This window comes from Ranitomeya variabilis, chromosome 6 (assembly GCF_051348905.1).
Source record: "Ranitomeya variabilis isolate aRanVar5 chromosome 6, aRanVar5.hap1, whole genome shotgun sequence".
NCBI lineage: Eukaryota > Metazoa > Chordata > Amphibia > Anura > Dendrobatidae > Ranitomeya > Ranitomeya variabilis.
This window is the reverse complement of record NC_135237.1, coordinates 279,885,286-279,907,477: the sequence shown is the minus strand read 5'-3', so window position 1 is coordinate 279,907,477 and position 22,192 is coordinate 279,885,286.

Sequence of the window (22,192 nt, the reverse complement as noted above, 5' to 3'; positions counted from 1 at the left end):
TGTATTATACTAGGAGTTGTGTATAGAGATATACATGTGAAAAACACAAACAATATATTCTCATGTACCAGGAAGGTGTTATAACACCGCGGCAGGCCTAGAACTTATGCCTAAACCTACAATTATCAGTAATTAATATGAATATTAATTACCTGTTAAGAGATTTTTCTAATTCTTTTCTTGAAATCCACAAGGAAAAATTTCACGTTCCACCATCTCACTGGGCCTCAGTCACCTGTAAATAGTCAAAGGTGTGATAATATGTTCCTGCTACATGTTATACACAAAGAAAGATATAACACACTAGGGACAAAATTACTTATTTCAGGTATAAGGATTGTGGTCAGTTTATTGTGAATCCGGTAGTCAGTCATTTGATAGTTTACTGTATATATTATGTTCAGTCATTCTACAGTATTCTATAAATGTTATAGTCAGACTACAGTCTACTGGAAATGTGGTCAGACAATGCAAACCTAGCGTAAATGCTATGATCAGTCTGTAAAAGTGGTCTAATAGTCCACATTCTAGTGTAAATGTTGTGTTCATTCAGTCCATAGTCTTCTGGTCTACTGGAAATGTGTTCAGAAATTCCACACCTAGCATAAATGCTGTGGTCAGTCAGTCCTTAGACTAGTGTAAATATTATAGTCAGGCAGTGCAAACTTTACTGGAAATGTGGTCAGGCAGTCAAAATCTAGTGAAAATGATGAGGTCAGTAAGGCCTTAAACAAGTGCAAATGCTGTGGTCAGTCAGTATTCAAACTAATGTAAATGCTGTGATCATTCATCCAAAGACTAGATTAAAAGTTTTGATCTGTCAGTCCAAGGTCTACTGTAGATGTGGCCAATCAGTCCACAGTCTACTATAAATGCTGTGGTCAGTCAGTCCACTGTCTAGTCTAAATGAAATGCTCATTCAGACCATAGTGTCACGATCTCCATTCTGTTCCTGTCTGCTATGTTACTTTGTGTAGAAGCGGTCAGTCTGTTTTGGTTGTGCTGGGTCTGAGCTGCAATCATCTGTTGTCACTTTACTTGATCACTCCTCTACTTAAAGGGCCACTGTCACCCCCCTCCAGCCGTTATAAACTAAAAGAGCCACCTTGTGCAGCAGTAATGCTGCATTCTAACATGGTGGCTCTTTTAGTTTTAGGTTCAAGTATACCCCAAATAAAGCGTTTTTATACTTAGCCACAATTCCTGTCTCTAGCCAGGTAGGCGGGTCCTCACTCCCCAGCTTGGCCAGCTCCTCTGCCGTCACTCACATCTTCCTGCGCTTTCGGCGCCGCCCCCTCAGCGCTGTTATCGTTTCAAAACCGGCGCCTGCGCTGTGTACTGGTGTCCTGCGCAGACGCAGTAAGCTCTGGCCGTCTGACGTCCCTGCCAGGCTTGCACACTGCGCCTGCGCGGGCATTGCGGCCAGCCACCTTTGGAATCCCCGCCCCGCACTGTGTTATGCATTATGCATAGTGCGGGGCGGGGATTGCAAAGGTTCCACCTATACAGAATATTCTGTGTAATGGCTGATACCAGAGAACAAAAGACATCCACAGAACACCAGGATGGATCTGCTGCACAGCAAATAGCTGTAGGACCTGCGATGACGTCACTGCCATGTGATTAGGGCAATCACATGGCAGTGGCGTCACCGCAGGTCCTACAGCTATTTGCTGCGCAGCAGATCCATCCTGGTGTTCTGTGGATGTCTTTTGTTCTCTGGTATCAGCCATTACACGGAATATTCTGTATAGGTGAAACATAAATATATACTGATAAGAAGACGTTTTCCGGGAATTCCAAAGGTGGCTGGCCGGCGGCCGCAATGCCCGCGCAAGCGCAGTGTGCAAGCCTGGCTAGGATGTCAGATGGCCAGAGCTTACTGCGTCTGCGCAGAACACCAGTACACAGCGCAGGCGCCGGTTTTGAAAAGATAACAGCGCTGAGGGGGCAGCGCCGAAAGCGCAGGAAGATGTGAGTGACGGCAGAGGAGCTGGCCAAGCTGGGGAGTGAGGACCCGCCTACCTGGCTAGAAACAGGAATTGAGGCTAAGTATAAAAACGCTTTATTTGGGGTATACTTGAACCTAAAACTAAAAGAGCCACCTTGTTAGAATGCAGCATTACTGCTGCACAAGGTGGCTCTTTTAGTTTATAACGGCTGGAGGGGGTGACAGTGGCCCTTTAAGCATGCTGGCGGCTCAATCCAGTGTCAATCGTACATTTGCTGCTGCCTGTGTAAGACTGATTCGTGCGGAGTCTGTGCTGCAATCATCTGTGTTCACTTTCCTTGAGTAGTCCTCCACTTAAGCACGATGGCTCCTCCATCCAGTGCCAATCGTACACTTGCTGCTGCCTGTGTAAGACTGATTCATGCTGAGTCTGTGCTGCAATCATCTGTATTCTCTTTCCTTGAGAAGTCCTCTACCTAAGCATGCTGGCTCCAACATCCAGTGTTAATCGTACACTTGCTGCTGCCTGTGTAAGACTTAAGCATACTGGCTCCTCCATCCAATGTCAATCGTACACTTGCTGCTGCCTGTGCAAGACTTAAGCATACTGGCTCCTCCATCCAGTGTCAATCGTACACTTGCTGCTGCCTGTGTAAGACTTAAGCATGCTGGCTCCTCTATCCAGTGTCAATCATGCACTTGCTGCTGCCTGTGTCAGACTGATCCATGATGCGTCTGTGCTGCAATCATCTGTGTTCACTTTCCATGTTGGCTCCTCCATCCAGTGTCAATAGTACACTTGCTGCTGCCCGTGTAAGACTGATCCGTTCTGGGTCTGTGCTGCAATCATCTGTGTTCACTTTCCTTGAGTAGTCCTCAACTTAAGGATGCTGGCTCCTCTGTTATGATCTGGTGGCCTAGTAGCAGCATGAGACGTACTCTGGGAAGGTGGTATCTGTACTGACCGCAGACCCTGAACTTAACACCGCAACTAAAAGTAGCCGTGGGATGTACCTACCAATCCTAGACACCTCGACACAGCCGGATGACTAATTAACCCTATAGATAGAAAAGGGAAAACTATCTTGCCTCAGAGAAAATCCCCAAAGGATAAACAGCCCCCCACAAATATTGACTGTGAGAGGAGAGGAAAAAACATACACAGACTAAAAACAGGATTTAGCAAAGGAGGCCAATCTAGCTAAATAGGAAGGATAGGACAGAGAACTATGTGGTCAGTATTAAAATACTAGAAAATATCCACCACAGAAAATACAAAAACTCCACATCTAACTAAAGACATGGAGAGTATATCTGCCTCTCCAGATATTCCAGCTTGGCTGCATTAATCCTTACACAGATTAAGCTGGACAAGAAAAAACATAAAATGCACTGAACAATAAGGCCCACAAAATGTGGGCTGCAAAAACAAGCAGAACTTATCTTGTTGAAATGAACAGCAAGAAGGAGAGACCAGGAAGGGATGTGAATCCTCCAGAAACAATGAACAACTGGCACTGACTAAAGGGTGCAGCCAGACTAAATAGCCCAGTCCGAAGTGGCCACACCTGATGACTGCTGTGAAAGACAGACAGCAGCGCTACCACTTATAACCACCGGAGGGAGCCCAAGAGCAGAATTCACAACAGTACCCCCCCTTGAGGAGGGGTCACCGAACCCTCACCAGAGCCCCCAGGCCGATCAGGACGATCCAAATGAAAGGCACGAACCAAATCGTCAGCATGAACATCGGAGGCAACAACCCAAGAATTATCCTCCTGGCCATAACCCTTCCATTTGACAAGATACTGAAGCTTCCGCCTCGAAAAACGAGAATCCAAAATCTTCTCAACAACATATTCCAACTCCCCATCAATCAACACCGGGGCAGGAGGATCAACAGAGGGAACAACGGGCACCACATATTTCCGCAACAAAGATCTATGAAAAACATTATGGATGGAAACAGAGGCCAAACGAAAAGACACTGGATTGATAATCTCAGAAATCCTATAAGGACCAATAAACCGAGGCTTGAACTTAGGGGAAGAAACCTTCATAGGAACATGATGGGAAGACAACCAGACCAAATCCCCAACCCGAAGCCGGGAACCCACACGCCGACGACGGTTAGCAAAACGCTGAGCCTCCTCCTGAGAAAATACCAAATTGTCCACAACATGAGCCCAAATTTGCTGCAACCTGTCAACCACAGAGTCCACCCCAGGACAATCAGAAGGCTCAACCTGCCCTGAAGAAAAACGAGGATGAAACCCAGAATTACAAAAGAAGGGTGAAACCAAGGTAGCAGAACTAGCCTGATTATTAAGGGCAAACTCGGCCAATGGCAAGAAAGCCACCCAATCATCCTGATCGGCAGACACAAAGCATCTCAAATAAGTTTCCAAAGTCTGGTTAGTTCGCTCGGTTTGGCCATTTGTCTGAGGATGAAATGCGGAAGAAAAAGACAAATCAATGCCCAGCTTAGCACAAAAGGCCCGCCAAAACCTAGAAACAAACTGGGAACCTCTATCGGACACAATATTCTCCGGAATGCCATGCAAACGAACCATATGCTGAAAAAACAACGGAACCAAATCAGAAGAGGACGGCAATTTAGACAAAGGTACCAAATAAACCATCTTAGAAAACCGGTCACAAATCACCCAGATAACCGACATCCTCTGGGAAACAGGAAGATCTGAAATAAAATCCATAGAAATATGCATCCAAGGCCTCTCAGGGACCGGCAAAGGCAAGAGCAACCCACTAGCGCGGGAACAGCAAGGTTTGGCCCGCGCACCAGTCCCACAGGACTGCACAAAAGAACGCACATCCCGTGACAAAGAAGGCCACCAAAAGGACCTACTAACCAAATCTCTGGTACCAAAAATCCCAGGATGGCCAGCCAACACAGAACAATGAACCTCAGAAATCACTTTGCTAGCCCATCTGTCAGGAACAAACAGTTTCCCCACTGGACACCGGTCAGGTTTATCAGCCTGAAATTCCTGAAGAACCCGTCGTAAATCAGGGGAGATGGCAGAATGAATCACCACCTCCTTCAGAATGCCGACCGGCTCAAGGACCCCAGGGGAATCAGGCAAAAAACTCCTAGAGAGGGCATCAGCCTTAACATTCTTAGAACCCGGAAGATACGAGACAACAAAATCAAAATGGGAGAAAAACAGGGACCATCGGGCCTGTCTAGGATTCAGCCGTTTGGCAGACTCGAGGTAAATCAGATTCTTATGATCAGTCAAGACCACAATACGGTGCTTGGCCCCCTCAAGCCAATGTCGCCACTCCTCAAATGCCCACTTCATAGCCAACAACTCATGATTGCCGACATCATAATTGCGCTCCGCAGGCGAAAACTTCCGAGAAAAGAAGGCACACGGTTTCATCAAGGAACCATCAGAATTCCTCTGAGACAAAACGGCCCCTGTCCCAATCTCAGAAGCGTCAACCTCAACCAGAAAAGGAAGAGAAACATCTGGCTGTCTCAACACAGGGGCAGAAGTAAATCGGCGTTTAAGCTCCTGAAAGGCAGAAACAGCCGCAGAGGACCAATTCGTCACATCAGCGCCTTTCTTCGTCAAATCGGTCAGGGGTTTAACCACACTGGAGAAGTTGGCAATGAAACGGCGATAAAAATTAGCAAAGCCCAAAAATTTCTGAAGGCTCTTCACGGATGTGGGCTGGATCCAATCATGAATGGCCTGAACCTTAACCGGATCCATTTCTATAGATGAGGGAGAAAAAATGAAGCCCAAAATAGAAACCTTCTGTACTCCAAAGAGGCACTTAGACCCCTTCACAAACAAGGCATTATCACAAAGGATCTGAAATACCATCCTGACTTGTTTCACATGAGACTCCCAATCATCTGAAAAAATCAAAATATCATCCAAATATACAATCATGAATTTATCAAGATAATTCCGAAATATATCATGCATGAAGGACTGAAACACAGATGGAGCATTAGAGAGTCCGAATGGCATCACAAGATATTCAAAATGGCCCTCGGGCATATTAAACGCAGTTTTCCATTCGTCACCCTGCTTAATGCGAACAAGATTATATGCCCCTCGAAGGTCAATCTTAGTAAACCAACTAGCCCCCTTAATCATGGCAAACAAATCAGAAAGCAAAGGCAAAGGGTAATGGAATTTGACCGTGATCTTATTCAAGAGGCGATAATCAATACAGGGTCTCAAGGAGCCATCCTTCTTGGCAACAAAAAAAAAACCTGCTCCCAATGGAGAAGAAGATGGCCAAATATGCCCCTTCTCCAAAGACTCCTTAACATAACTCCGCATGGCGGCATGTTCTGGCACAGACAGGTTGAAAAGTCGGCCCTTAGGGAACTTACAGCCTGGAATCAAGTCAATAGCACAATCACAGTCCCTATGCGGTGGAAGGGAACTGGATTTGGGCTCATCGAAAACATCCTGGAAATCTGACAAAAACTCAGGAATTTCAGAAGAGGGGGAGGAGGAAATTGACATCAAAGAAACGTCATCATGAACCCCCTGACAACCCCAACTAGTCACAGACATAGATTTCCAATCCAACACCGGATTATGCACCTGTAAACATGGAAACCCCAGCACAATAGCATCATGCAAATTATGCAACACCAGAAAACGACAATCTTCCTGATGGGCTGGCGCCATGCACATGGTTAGCTGTGTCCAAAACTGAGGTTTATTTTTAGCCAATGGTGTAGCATCAATGCCCCTCAAAGGGATAGGACTCTGCAAAGGCTGTAAGGGAAAACCACAACGTCTGGCAAATTCTAAGTCCATTAAATTTAAAGCGGCGCCTGAATCCACAAATGCCATGACAGAAAATGACGATAATGAGCAGATCAGGGTCACAGATAACAGAAATTTAGGTTGTACAGTACTGATTAGTGTTGAGCATTCCGATGCTGCAAGTATCGGGTATCGGCCGATACTTGCTGTATCGGAATTCCGATACCGGGATTCCGATACTCTTGTGGTATCGGGTATCGGGTATCGCAACAACATTAATGTTAAAATATGTAAAAGAGAGAATTAAAATAAAAAATATCGCTATACTCACCTCTCCGACGCAGCCGGGACTTCAGCGAGGGAACCGGCAGCGTTGTTTGTTTAAAATTCGCGCTATTACTTGGTTACGTGAATTCCCGGCTTGTGATTGGTCAGGTCGGCCACGTTGCCGGGACGCGGACCAATCACAGCAAGCCGTGACGAAATTACGTCACGGCTTGCTGTGATTGGTCCGCGTCCCGGCAATATGGCCGCCCTGACCAATCACAAGCCGTGACGTCACGGGAGGCTGGACACGCGCCCATTTTAAAATGAGCGCGTCCAGCCTCCCGGCTTGTGATTGGTTGACCGCGGCGCAACCAATCACAAGCCGTGACGTCACGGGAGGCTGGACACGCGCCCATTTTAAAATGAGCGCGTCCAGCCTCCCGGCTTGTGATTGGTTGACCGCGGCGCAACCAATCACAAGCCGTGACGTCACGGGAGGCTGGACACGCGCCCATTTTAAAATGAGCGCGTCCAGCCTCCCGGCTTGTGATTGGTTGACCGCGGCGCAACCAATCACAAGCCGTGACGTCACGGGAGGCTGGACACGCGCCCATTTTAAAATGAGCGCGTGTCCAGCCTCCCGTGACGTCACGGCTTGTGATTGGTCAGGGCGGCCATATTGCCGGGACGCGGACCAATCACAGCAAGCCGTGACGTAATTTCGTCACGGCTTGCTGTGATTGGTCCGCGTCCCGGCAACATGGCCGACCTGACCAATCACAAGCCGGGAATTCACGTAACCAAGTAATAGCGCGAATTTTAAACAAACAACGCTGCCGGTTCCCTCGCTGAGGTCCCGGCTGCGTCGGACAGGTGAGTATAGCGATATTTTTTATTTTAATTCTTTCTTTTACACATTTATATGGTTCCCAGGGCCTGAAGGAGAGTTTCCTCTCCTTCAGACCCTGGGAACCATCAGGAATACCGTCCGATACCTGAGTCCCATTGACTTGTATTGGTATCGGGTATCGGTATCGGATTGGATCCGATACTTTGCCGGTATCGGCCGATACTTTCCGATACCGATACTTTCAAGTATCGGACGGTATCGCTCAACACTAGTACTGATGGTAACGGAATTAGCGATTCTCTTGGCACGCTTAGGGCAATCAGAAATAACATGAGCAGAATCGCCGCAGTAAAAACACAACCTATTCTGACGTCTGAATCCTTGTCGTTCAGCTCTACACACAATCCTATCACACTGCATAGGCTCAGGACTCCGCTCGGAAGACAACGCCATAGTGTGCACAACTCTGCGCTCACGCAAGCGCCGATCAATTTGAATGGCCAGAGAAATAGAATCACTCAGACCAGCAGGCGTGGGGAACCCCACCATAACATCTTTAATGGATTCAGAAAGACCCTTTCTGAAAATTGCCGCCAAAGCATCCTCATTCCACTTAGTCAGCACAGACCATTTTCTAAATTTCTGGCAATACTATTCTGCTGCTTCTTGACCCTGACACAGGGCCAACAAGGTTTTCTCAGCATGATCCACAGAATTAGGTTCATCATACAATAACCCAAGCGCCTGAAAAAAGGTGTCTACATTAAGCAAGGCCGGATTCCCAGATTCCAGGGAAAACGCCCAATCTTGAGGATCGCCACGCAACAGAGATATTACAATTTTAACCTGCTGGATGGAATCACCAGAGGAACGGGGCTTCAGAGCAAAAAACTGTTTACAGTTATTTTTAAAGCTCAAAAATTTGGACCTGTCCCCAAAAAACAGATCAGGAGTTGGAATTCTAGGCTCTAAAACCGGAGTCTGAATGATATAATCAGAAATACCCTGTACTCTAGCAGCAAGTTGATCCACACGAGAAGCAAGTCCCTGAACATCCATGTCAGCGCCAAACTCCTGAGCCACCCAGAGGTAAAGAGGGAAAAAAAACACAACAGAGTACAGAAAAAAATGGCTCAGCACTTTCTTTCCCTTCTTCTGAGATGCGGTTAACTCATTGTTGGCCAGTTGTACTGTTATGATCTGGTGGCCTAGGAGCAGCATGAGACGTACTCTGGGAAGGTGGTATCTGTACTGACCGCAGACCCTGAACTTAACACCACAACTAAACGTAGCCGTGGGATGTACCTACCAATCCTAGACACCTCGACACAGCCGGAGGACTAATTAACCCTATAAATAGAAAAGGGAAAACTATCTTGCCTCAGAGAAAATCCCCAAAGGATATACAGCCCCCCACAAATATTGACTGTGAGAGGAGAGGAAAAAACATACACAGACTGAAAACAGGATTTAGCAAAGGAGGCCAATCTAGCTAAATAGGAAGGATAGGACAGAGAACTATGCGGTCAGTATTAAAATACTAGAAAATATCCACCACAGAAAATACAAAAACTCCACATCTAACTAAACACATGGAGAGTATATCTGCCTCTCCAGAGATTCCAGCTTGGCTGCATAAATCTTAACACAGATTAAGCTGGACAAGAAAAAACATGAAATGCACTGAACAATAAGGCCCAAAAAATGTGGGCTGCATAAACAAGCAGAACTTATCTTGTTGAAATGAACAGCAAGAAGGAGAGACCAGGAAGGGATGTGAATCCTCCAGAAACAATGAACAACTGGCACTGACTAAAGGGTGCAGCCAGACTAAATAGCCCAGTCCGAAGTGGCCACACCTGATGACTGCTGTGAAAGACAGACAGCAGCGCTACCACTTATAACCACCGGAGGGAGCCCAAGAGCAGAATTCACAACACTCCTCCATCCATTGTCAATCGTACACTTGCTGCTGCCTGTGTAAGACTGATCCGTGCTGGGTCTGTGCAGCAATCATCTGTGTTCAATTTCCTTGAGTAGTCCTCTACTTAAGCATGCTGGCTCCTCCATCCAGTGTAAATCATACACGTTGTGCTGCCTGTTTAAGACTGATCCCTCTGTGCTCTGTGCCTGACCCAGCCTGATTTTATTTCCTTCCCGGACTTAGACTCTTTGCTTGTGACCTGACTTCTCGTGTGCCTGCTCCCTGTAAACTGTCTTGTCTTTCTGGTATTCCTGACCTCGGCTAGTAAATTGGTTTAAGTCTCTGAGTCCCCCTTGTTGTACTGCACCATTTCCTGGACCTGACATTAGATTGTTTGACCTCCTTTTACTTATTCAGTAAGTAGTGTATATTTTTATTTCTGTTATTGTGGTCTTTCTCTCCACGTCTGGGGCTAACATTTACTATAGTGACTCGCATCACACAAAGTCTCTTGGTCTACTGGAAATGTGGTCAGGAATTTCACACCTAGCTAAATGCTATGGCAAGTCAGTCCATAAAGTAGTGTAAAACTTTTGGTCCACCAGTCCACAGTTCAATGTAAAAGTGGTCTGTCAGTCCACATTCTAGTGTAAATGTTGCGTTCATTCAGTCCATAGTCTTCTAGTCTACTGGAAATGTGGTCAGAAATTCCACACCTAGCACAAAAATGATGTGGTCAGTCAGTCCACAGTCTATTGTAAATGTTATGGTCATTCAGTCCATAGTCTTTTGGTCTACTGGAAATGTGGTCAGGAATTTCACAACTAGCTAAATGTTATGGCAAGTCAGTCAATAAACTAGCGTAAAACTATAGGACCACCAGTCCACATTTGAATGTAAAAGTGGTCTGTTAGTCCACATTCTAGTGTAAATATTGCGTTGATTCAGTCCATAGTCTTCTAGTCCACTGGAAATGTGGTTAGAAATTCCACACCTAGCATATAGGCTGTGGTCAGTCAGTCCACAGTCTATTGTAAATGTTGTGGTCATTCAGTCCATTGTCTTTTGGTCTACTGGAAATGTGGTCAAGAATTCCACAACTAGCGTAACTGCTGTGCTCAGTCAGTACTTAGACTACTGTAAATGCTTGGATCAATTAGCCCATGCAATACTGTAAAACATTTTGTCCGTCAGTCTACAGTCTGATGTAAATGTGGCCAGTCAGTCCACAGTCTGTTGTAAATTATGTCATCAGTGGGTCTACTATCTAGTTTAAATGCTGTGGTCCATCAGTCCACAGTCTACTGTAAATTCTTTGTTCAGTTGGTTCACAGTCTATTGTAAATGTTGTTGTTATCCGATCCAAAGTCTAGAGGAAATGCTGTGGTCAGTCAGTCAACAGTTTAGAGTAAGGGTATGTGCACACGTCCGGATTTCTTGCAGAAATTTCCTGAAGAAAACCGGAAATTTTCTGCAAGAAATCCGCATTTTTTTTTGCGTTTTTTTTTTCGGTTTTTTCGCGTTTTTTTTAGCATTCTGCAAGCGTAATTAGCTTGCAAAATGCTAAAGTTTTCCAAGCGATCTGTAGCATCGCTTGGAAAACTGACTGACAGGTTGGTCACACTTGTCAAACATACTGTTTGACAAGTGTGACCAACTTTTTACTATAGATGCTGCTTATGCAGCATCTATAGTAAAAGATAAAATGTTTAAAAATAATAAAAAAAATAAAAAAAATGCTTATACTCACCTGCAGACCTCAGCGGCGTCCGTTCCGTATAGATGGTGTGTGCGCGCAGGACCTTCCATGACATCGCGGTCACGTGAGCGGTCACATGACCGGTCTCGACCAATCACAGGACCGTGACGTCATCGCAGGTCCTTCACCGAACACCAGCTACAGGAACCGAAGCGGCAGCATGCATCTGATAGGCGGGAAGACATCGAAGGTGAGTATATCACTATTTTTTATTTTAATTCTTTTTTTTTTACCACTTATATTGTGTCCAGTCCGTGGAGGAGAGTCTACTCTCCTCCACCCTGGGTACCAACCGCACATAATCTGCTTACTTCCCGCATAGTTTGCACAGCCCCGTGCGGGAAGTAAGCAGATCAATGGACTCCTAGGTGTGCGGAATCCCCGCAATTCTGCATTTTTAATGAACATGTTGCTTTTTTTCCGCGATGAGATTTTTTCGCAGAAAAAATCGCAACATTTGCACAAAAAATGCGGAATACACTGTAAATAATAGGAGGCATAGGTTAGCCTTTTTTTCGCGTTTTTATCACGTTTTTATAGCGAAAAAACGCGAAAAAAACGCGAAAAATCCTGAACGTGTGCACATGGCCTAAATGTTGTTAGTCTATCCACAGTCTAGTGGAATTGCTGTGGGCAGTTGCTCCACAGCCTAGTGTAAATGATGATATCAGTCTCTTGTAATTGAGGCATTGAATGTTACACCGCTGATAAGAAGCCTATTCTAGGAAACATAAGAATGTTTTCTTATTTTAGAAGACAGAGGGTAAGGAGAAATGTTCCTTACATCTGTACCTGAAATATGGTTGTATTATACTAGGAGTTGGGTATAGAGATATACATGTGAAAAACACAAACAATATATTCTCATGTACCAGGAAGGTGTTATAACACCACAGCGGGCCTAGAACTTATGCCTAAACCTACAATTATCAGTAATTAATATGAATATTAATTACCTGTTAGGAGATTTTTCTAATTCTCTTCTTGAAATCCACAATGAAAAATTTCACGTTCCACCATCTCACTGGGCCTCAGTCACCTGTAAATAGTCAAAGGTGTGATAATATGTTCCTGCTACAAGCTATACACAAAGAAAAATATAACACTAGGGACAAAGTTACTTATTTCAGGTAAAAGGATTGTGGTCAGTTTATTGTGAATCCGGTAGTCAGTTATTTGATAGTTTACTGTATATATTATGTTCAGTCATTCTACAGTATTCTATAAATGTTATAGTCAGACTACAGTCTACTGGAAATGTGGTCAGACAATGCAAACCTAGCGTAAATGCTATGATCAGTCAGTCCATAAACTGGTGTAAAAGTTTTGGTCCGCCAGTCAACAGTCCACTGTAAAAGTGGTCTAATAGTCCACATTCTAGTGTAAATGTTGTGTTCATTCAGTCCATAGTCTTCTGGTCTACTGGAAATGTGTTCAGAAATTACACACCTAGCATAAATGCTGTGGTCAGTCAGTCCTTAGACTAGTGTAAATATTATAGTCAGGCAGTGCAAACTTTACTGGAAATGTGGTCAGGCAGTCAAAATCTAGTGAAAATGACAAGGTCAGTAAGGCCTTAAACAAGTGCAAATGCTGTGGTCAGTCAGAATTCAAACTAATGTAAATGCTGTGATCATTCATCCAAAGACTAGATTAAAAGTTTTGATCTGTCAGTCCAAGGTCTACTGTAGATGTGGCCAATCAGTCCACAGTCTACTATAAATGCTGTGGTCAGTCAATCCACTGTCTAGTCTAAATGAAATGCTCATTCAGACCATAGTGTCACGATCTCCATTCTGTTCCTGTCTGCTATGTTACTTTGTGTAGAAGCGGTCAGTCTGTTTTGGTTGTGCTGGGTCTGAGCTGCAATCATCTGTTGTCACTTTACTTGATTACTCCTCTACTTAAGCATGCTGGCGGCTCAATCCAGTGTCAGTCGTACATTTGCTGCTGCCTGTGTAAGACTGATTCGTGCTGAGTCTGTGCTGCCATCATCTGTGTTCACTTTTCCTGAGTAGTCCTCTACTTAAGCATGCTGGCTCCTCCATCCAGTGTCAATCGTACACTTGCTGCTGCCTGTGTAAGACTGATTCATGCTGAGTCTGTGCTGCAATCATCTGTATTCACTTTCCTTGAGTAGTCCTCCACTTAAGCATGATGGCTCCTCCATCCAGTGTCAATCGTACACTTGCTGCTGCCTGTGTAAGACTGATTCATGCTGAGTCTGACCTGCAATCATCTGTATTCTCTTTCCTTGAGAAGTCCTCTATTAAGCATGCTGGCTCCAACATCCAGTGTTAATCGTACACTTGCTGCTGCCTGTGTAAGACTGATCTGTGCTGGGTCTGTCCTGCAATCATCTGTATTCACTTTCCTTGAGAAGTCCTTTATTAAGCATGCTGGCTCCTCCATCCAGTGTCAATCGTACACTTGCTGCTGCCTGTGTAAGACTTAAGCATACTGGCTCCTCCATCCAGTGTCAATCGTACACTTGCTGCTGCCTGTGTCAGACTGTTCCATGATGCGTCTGTGCTGCAATCATCTGTGTTTACTTTCCATGTTGGCTCCTCCATCCAGTGTCAATCGTACACTTGCTGCTGCCTGTGTAAGTCTGATCCGTGCTGGGTCTGTACTGCAATCATCTGTATTCACTTTCCTTGTGTAGTCCTCTACTTAAGCATGCTGGCTCCTCCATCCAGTGTAAATCATACACGTTGTGCTGCCTGTTTAAGACTGATCCGTCTGTGCTCTGTGCCTGACCCAGCCTGATTTTATTTCCTTCCCGGACTTAGACTCTTTGCTTGTGACCGGACTTCTCGTGTGCCTGCTCCCTGTAAACTGTCTTGTCTTTCTGGTATTCCTGACCTCGGCTAGTAAATTGGTTTAAGTCTCTGAGTCCCCCTTGTTGTACTGCACCATTTCCTGGACCTGACCTTAAATTGTTTGACCTCCTTTTACTTATTCAGTAAGTAGTGTATATTTTTCTTTCTGTTATTGTAGTCTTTCTCTCCACTTCTGGGGCTAACATTTACTATAGTGACTCGCATCACACAAAGTCTCTTGGTCTACTGGAAATGTGGTCAGGAATTTCACACCTAGATAAATGCTATGGCAAGTCAGTCCATAAAGTAGTGTAAAACTTTTGGTCCACCAGTCCACAGTTCAATGTAAAAGTGGTCTGTCAGTCCACATTCTAGTGTAAATGTTGCGTTCATTCAGTCCTTAGTCTTCTAGTCTACTGGAAATGTGGTCAGAAATTCCACACCTAGCACAAAAATGCTGTGGTCAGTCAGTCCACAGTCTATTGTAAATGTTATGGTCATTCAGTCCATAGTCTTTTGGTCTACTGGAAATGTGGTCAGGAATTTCACAACTAGCTAAATGTTATGGCAAGTCAGTCAATAAACTAGTGTAAAACTATTGGACCACCAGTCCACAGTCGAATGTAAAAGTGGTCTGTTAGTCCACATTCTAGTTTAAATGTTGTGTTGATTCAGTCCATAGTCTTCTAGTCCACTGGAAATGTGGTTAGAAATTCCACACCTAGCATATAGGCTGTGGTCAGTCAGTCCACAGTCTATTGTAAATGTTGTGGTCATTCAGTCCATAGTCTTTTGGTCTACTGGAAATGTGGTCAAGAATTCCACACCTAGCGTAACTGCTGTGCTCAGTCAGTACTTAGACTACTGTAAATGCTTGGATCAATTAGCCCATGCAATACTGTAAAACATTTTGTCCATCAGTCTACAGTCTGATGTAAATGTGGCCAGTCAGTCCACAGTCTGTTGTAAATGATGTCATCAGTGGGTCTACTATCTTGTTTAAATGCTGTGGTCCATCAGTCCACGGTCTACTGTAAATTTTTTGTTCAGTTGGTTCACAGTCTATTGTAAATGTTGTTGTTATCCGATCCAAAGTCTAGAGGAAATGCTGTGGTCAGTCAGTCAACAGTCTAGAGTAAATGTTGTTAGTCTATCCACAGTCTAGTGGAAATGCTGTGGTCAGTTGCTCCACAGCCTAGTGTAAATGATGATATCAGTCTCTTGTAATTGAGGCATTGAATGTTACACCGCTGATAAGAAGCCTATTCTAGGAAACATAAGAATGTTTTCTTATTTTAGAAGACAGAGGATAAGGAGAAATGTTCCTTACATCTGTACCTGAAATATGGTTGTATTATACTAGGAGTTGTGTATAGAGATATACATGTGAAAAACACAAACAATACATTCTCATGTACCAGGAAGGTGTTATAACACCGCGGCAGGCCTAGAACTTATGCCTAAACCTACAATTATCAGTAATTAATATGAAAATTAATTACCTGTTAGGAGATTTTTCTAATTCTCTTCTTGAAATCCACAATGAAAAATGTCACGTTCCACCATCTCACTGGGCCTCAGTCACCTGTAAATAGTCAAAGGTGTGATAATATGTTCCTGCTACATGCTATACACAAAGAAAAATATAACACTAGGGACAAAGTTACTTATTTCAGGCATAAGGATTGTGGTCAGTTTATTGTGAATCCGGTAGTCAGTCATTTGATAGTTTACTGTATATATTATGTTCAGTCATTCTACAGTATTCTATAAATGTTATAATCAGACTACAGTCTACTGGAAATGTGGTCAGACAATGCAAACCTAGCGTAAATGCTATGATCAGTCAGTCCATAAACTAGTGTAAAAGTTTTGGTCCGCCAGTCAACAGTCCACAGGAAAAATAGTGGTCTAATAGTCCACATTCTACTGTAAATGTTGTGTTCATTCAGTCCATAGTCTTCTGGTCTACAGGAAATGGGTTCAGAAATTCCACACCTAGCATAAATGCTGTGGTCAGTCAGTCCTTAGACTAGTGTAAATATTATAGTCAGGCAGTGCAAACTTTACTGGAAATGTGGTCAGGCAGTCAAAATCTCGTGAAAATGACGAGGTCAGTAAGGCCATAAACAAGTGCAAATGCTGTGGTCAGTCAGTATTCAAACTAATGCAAATGCTGTGATCATTCATCCAAAGACTAGATTAACAGTTTTGATCTGTCAGTCCAAGGTCTACTGTAGATGTGGCCAATCAGTCCACAGTCTACTATAAATGCTGTGGTCAGTCAGTCCACTGTCTAGTCTAAATGAAATGCTCATTCAGACCATAGTGTCACGATCTCCATTCTGTTCCTGTCTGCTATGTTACTTTGTGTAGAAGCGGTCAGTCTGTTTTGGTTGTGCTGGGTCTGACCTGCAATCATCTGTTGTCACTTTACTTGATTACTCCTCCACTTAAGCATGCTGGCGGCTCAATCCAGTGTCAATTGTACATTTGCTGCTGCCTGTGTAAGACTGATTTGTGTGGAGTCTGTGCTGCAATCGTCTGTGTTCACTTTCCTTGAGTAGTCCTCCACTTAAGCATGCTGGCTCCTCCATCCAGTGTCAATCGTACACTTGCTGCTGCCTGTGTAAGACTGATTCATGCTGAGTCTGTGCTGCAATCATCTGTATTCTCTTTCCTAGAGAAGTCCTCTACTTAAGCATGCTGGCTCCTCCATCCAGTGTCAATCGTACACTTGCTGCTGCCTGTGTAAGACTTAAGCATACTGGCTCCTCCATCCAGTGTCAATCGTACACTTGCTGCTGCCTGTGTAAAACTTAAGCATGCTGGCTCCTCTATCCAGTGTCAATTGTACACTTGCTGCTGCCTGTGTCAGACTGATCCATGATGCGTCTGTGCTGCAATCATCTGTGTTCACTTTCCATGTTGGCTCCTCCATCCAGTGTCAATCGTACACTTGCTGCTGCCCGTGTAAGACTGATCCGTTCTGGGTCTGTGCTGCAATCATCTGTGTTCACTTTCCTTGAGTAGTCCTCTACTTAAGCATGCTGGCTCCTCCATCCATTGTCAATCGTACACTTGCTGCTGCCTGTGTAAGACTGATCCGTGCTGGGTCTGTGCTGCAATCATCTGTGTTCAATTTCCTTGAGTAGTCCTCTACTTAAGCATGCTGGCTCCTCCATCCAGTGTAAATCATACACGTTGTGCTGCCTGTTTAAGACTGATCCCTCTGTGCTCTGTTCCTGACCCAGCCTGATTTTATTTCCTTCCCGGACTTAGACTCTTTGCTTGTGACCTGACTTCTCGATTGCCTGCTCCCTGTAAACTGTCTTGTCTTTCTGGTATTCCTGACCTCGGCTAGTAAATTGGTTTAAGTCTCTGAGTCCCCCTTGTTGTACTGCACCATTTCCTGGACCTGACCTTAGATTGTTTGACCTCCTTTTACTTATTCAGTAAGTAGTGTATATTTTTCTTTCTGTTATTGTAGTCTTTCTCTCCACTTCTGGGGCTAAAATTTACTATAGTGACTTGCATCACACAAAGTCTCTTGGTCTACTGGAAATGTGGTCAGGAATTTCACACCTAGCTAAATGCTATTGCAGCACCCCAGAGTCCTGTTCGTTGCAGTACTGATGCTCCTCAGCTAAAGGGGGCTATGGTACATCTGATGGCACTGAAGGAGTTCAGCTGACCAGATATCACAGACACCAATACACTTTACAGTCTGGCCTCCAGGGGGAGCTAAGGTTACTATGTATTAGGCCACTCCTCACAGTCTGGTAAAACTGGGGGGTTAGATAGGAAGTTAGAGAGAAGCTGACTGGGTTGGAACCAGGCAACATCCTGTGGCAGAGGGTGTTGCAGGGGAAGATTCATGGGGGTCCCTGTCAGGGGTGGGATCCTGACAAAGGCCTAGCGAACAGAAAGAATGTTACGGGACCGCGCCTGCACGTCATTGCGGCGGTACCCCAAGAAAGGACAAGAAGCGAGGTTTATTGTGCTGAGTGAGAAACGAGATCAACGCAACAAGGAGAATCACCAGTAGGAGTTGTGCTGTAAGACGAGGCAACATCCTACTGAGGCGCGTAGCCGGTGGCCGGAACGCCGAGGAAGTATTGAGCTCCAGGCCTTACTTCAAACCTACGGCAGGACAGTCAGTTATAGGCGGGCTGTCTCACCCAAAATCACCTAAGCAGACACAGGGGGCAACATTTGGAGAGGGGCGACTCTAAGGTCCCGGAAGACCTCCGAGCCTACCCGTCATACGGGTGCGTCCTAGCCATATCATCTGGGGGACGAAACAGAACATTATAATCGAGTTGTGAGGGAACTTCAGAAACAGACACAACAGTTGTGAGGACTGTCCCGTAAGCACAGCAGGGAAGGACTACAACACACAAGCGCTAGAAGGTAGGCACAGATTTCCACCTGCAAAGGGAACTCTGGAGGTGCCATCGGACCGGCCGGACTTACGTAGCCCGGTTAACCGTATTCTGGACTGAGGATCCTGGAGCCTTCAGTAAAGAGGTAAAGAGACTGCAACCTGGTGTCCTTGTTATTTACTGCGACAGGCACCACACCACAACAGCATCACTTTCTCCACCTTCATTGGACGCCCCTCAGCAGGGTCACGGACCGGGTCTAGCCACCGTGACAACCCCAGAACTGAGACACAGAGGCCCGGTACCGGGTACCCCTCGGCCCTGTGGCAGTGGGGGTGCTCCACTATGGCAAGTCAGTCCATAAAGTAGTGTAAAACTTTTGGTCCACCAGTCCACAGTTCAATGTAAAAGTGGTCTGTCAGTCCACATTCTAGTGTAAATGTTGCGTTCATTCAGTCCATAGTCTTCTAGTCTACTGGAAATGTGGTCAGAAATTCCACACCTAGCACAAAAATGCTGTGGTCAGTCAGTCCACAGTCTATTGTAAATGTTATGGTCATTCAGTCCATAGTCTTTTGGTCTACTGGAAATGTCGTCAGGAATTTCACAACTAGCTAAATGTTATTGGCAAGTCAGTCAATAAACTAGTGTAAAACTATTGGACCACCAGTCCACAGTCGAATGTAAAAGTGGTCTGTTAGTCCACATTCTAGTGTAAATGTTGCGTTGATTCAGTCCATAGTCTTCTAGTCCACTGGAAATGTGGTTAGAAATTCCACACCTAGCATATAGGCTGTGGTCAGTCAGTCCACAGTCTATTGTAAATGTTGTGGTCATTCAGTCCATAGTCTTTTGGTCTACTGGAAATATGGTCAAGAATTCCACACCTAGCGTAACTGCTGTGCTCAGTCAGTACTTAGACTACTGTAAATGCTTGGATCAATTAGCCCATGCAATACTGTAAAACATTTTGTCCGTCAGTCTACAGTCTGATGTAAATGTGGCCAGTCAGTCCACAGTCTGTTGCAAATGATGTCATCAGTGGGTCTACTATCTTGTTTAAATGCTGTGGTCCTTCAGTCCACAGTCTACTGTAAATTCTTTGTTCAGTTGGTTCACAGTCTATTGTAAATGTTGTTGTTATCCGATCCAAAGTCTAGAGGAAATGCTGTGGTCAGTCAGTCAACAGTCTAGAGTAAATGTTGTTAGTCTATCCACAGTCTAGTGGAAATGCTGTGGGCAGTTGCTCCACAGCCTAGTGTAAATGATGATATCAGTCTCTTGTAATTGAGGCATTGAATGTTACACCGCTGATAAGAAGCCTATTCTAGGAAACATAAGAATGTTTTCTTATTTTAGAAGACAGAGGGTAAGGAGAAATGTTCCTTACATCTGTACCTGAAATATGGTTGTATTATACTAGGAGTTGTGTATAGAGATATACATGTGGAAAACACAAACAGTATATTCTCATGTACCAGGAAGGTGTTATAACACCGCGGCAGGCCTAGAACTTAAGCCTAAACCTACAATTATCAGTAATTAATATGAATATTAATTACCTGTTAGGAGATTTTTGTAATTCTCTTCTTGAAATCCACAATGAAAAATTTCACGTTCCACCATCTCACTGGGCCTCAGTCACCTGTAAATAGTCAAAGGTGTGATAATATGTTCCTGCTACATGCTATACACAAAGAAAAATATAACACTAGGGACAAAGTTACTTATTTCAGGTATAAGGATTGTGGTCAGTTTATTGTGAATCCGGTAGTCAGTCATTTGATAGTTTACTGTATATATTATGTTCAGTCATTCTACAGTATTCTATAAATGTTATAGTGAGAGTACAGTCTACTGGAAATGTGGTCAGACAATGCAAACCTAGCGTAAATGCTATGATCAGTCAGTCCATAAACTGGTGTAAAAGTTTTGGTCCGCCAGTCAACAGTCCACTGTAAAAGTGGTCTAATAGTCCACATTCTAGTGTAAATGTTGTGTTCATTCAGTCCATAGTCTTCTGGTCTACTGGAAATGTGTTCAGAAATTCCACACCTAGCATAAATGCTGTGGTCAGTCAGTCCTTAGACTAGTGCAAATATTATAGTCAGGCAGTGCAAACTTTACTGGAAATGTGGTCAGGCAGTCAAAATCTAGTGAAAATGTCGAGGTCAGTAAGGCCTTAACCCCTTAAGCCCGTATGACGTACTATACCATCGAGGTGGGGTGGGCCTTAATTCCCGGTGACGGGATAGTACGTCATACGCGATCGGCCGCGCTCACGGGGGGAGCGCGGCCGATCGCGGCCGGGTGTCGGCTGCATATCGCAGCTGACATCCGGCACTATGTGCCAGGAGCGGTCACGGACCGCCCCCGGCACATTAACCCCCGGCACACCGCGATCAAACATGATCGCGGTGTACCGGCGGTACAGGGAAGCATCGCGCAGGGAGGGGGCTCCCTGCGTGCTTCCCTGAGACGATCGGTACAAGGTGATGTACTCACCTCGTACCGAACGTCTTCTCCCTGCAGGCCCCGGATCCAAAATGGCCGAGGGGCTGTATCCGGGTCCTGCAGGGAGCACTTCCGGGTCGGAGCAGGCTGCAGATGAAAGCTGCAGCCTGCTCCGATGAAAGTATGATCGCGAATCTGATAGAGTGCTGTGCACACTATCAGATCTGCGATCTGTGATGTCCCCCCCTGGGACAAAGTAAAAAAGTAAAAAAAAAAATTTCCACATGTGTAAAAAAAAAAAAAAAAAAATCCTAAATAAATAATAATAAAAAAAAAAATATTATTCCCTTAAATACATTTTTTTATCTAAAAAAAACAAACAAAAACAATAAAAGTACACATATTTAGTATCGCCGCGTCCGTAACGACCCAACCTATAAAACTGGCCCACTAGTTAACCCCTTCAGTAAACACCGTAAGGAAAAAAAAAAAAAACCGAGGCAAAAAACAACGCTTTATTACCATACTGCCGAACAAAAAGTGGAATAACACGCGATCAAAAAGACGGATATAAATAACCATGTTACCGCTGAAAACGTCATCTTGTCCCGCAAAAAACGAGCCGCCATACAGCATCATCAGCAAAAAAATAAAAAAGTTATAGTCCTCAGAATAAAGCGATGCCAAAATAATTATTTTTTCTATAAAATAGTTTTTATCGTATAAAAGCGTCAAAACATAAAAAAATGATATAAATGAGGTATCGCTGTAATCGTACTGACCCGACGAATAAAACTGCTTTATCAATTTTACCAAGCGCAGAACGGTATAAACGCCTCTCCCAAAAGAAATTCATGAATAGCTGGTTTTTGGTTATTCTGCCTCACAAAAATCGGAATAAAAAGTGATAAAAAATGGTCACGTGTCCGAAAATGTTACCAATAAAAACGTCAACTCGTCCCGCAAAAAACAAGACCTCACATGACTCTGTGGACCAAAATGTGGAAAAATTATAGG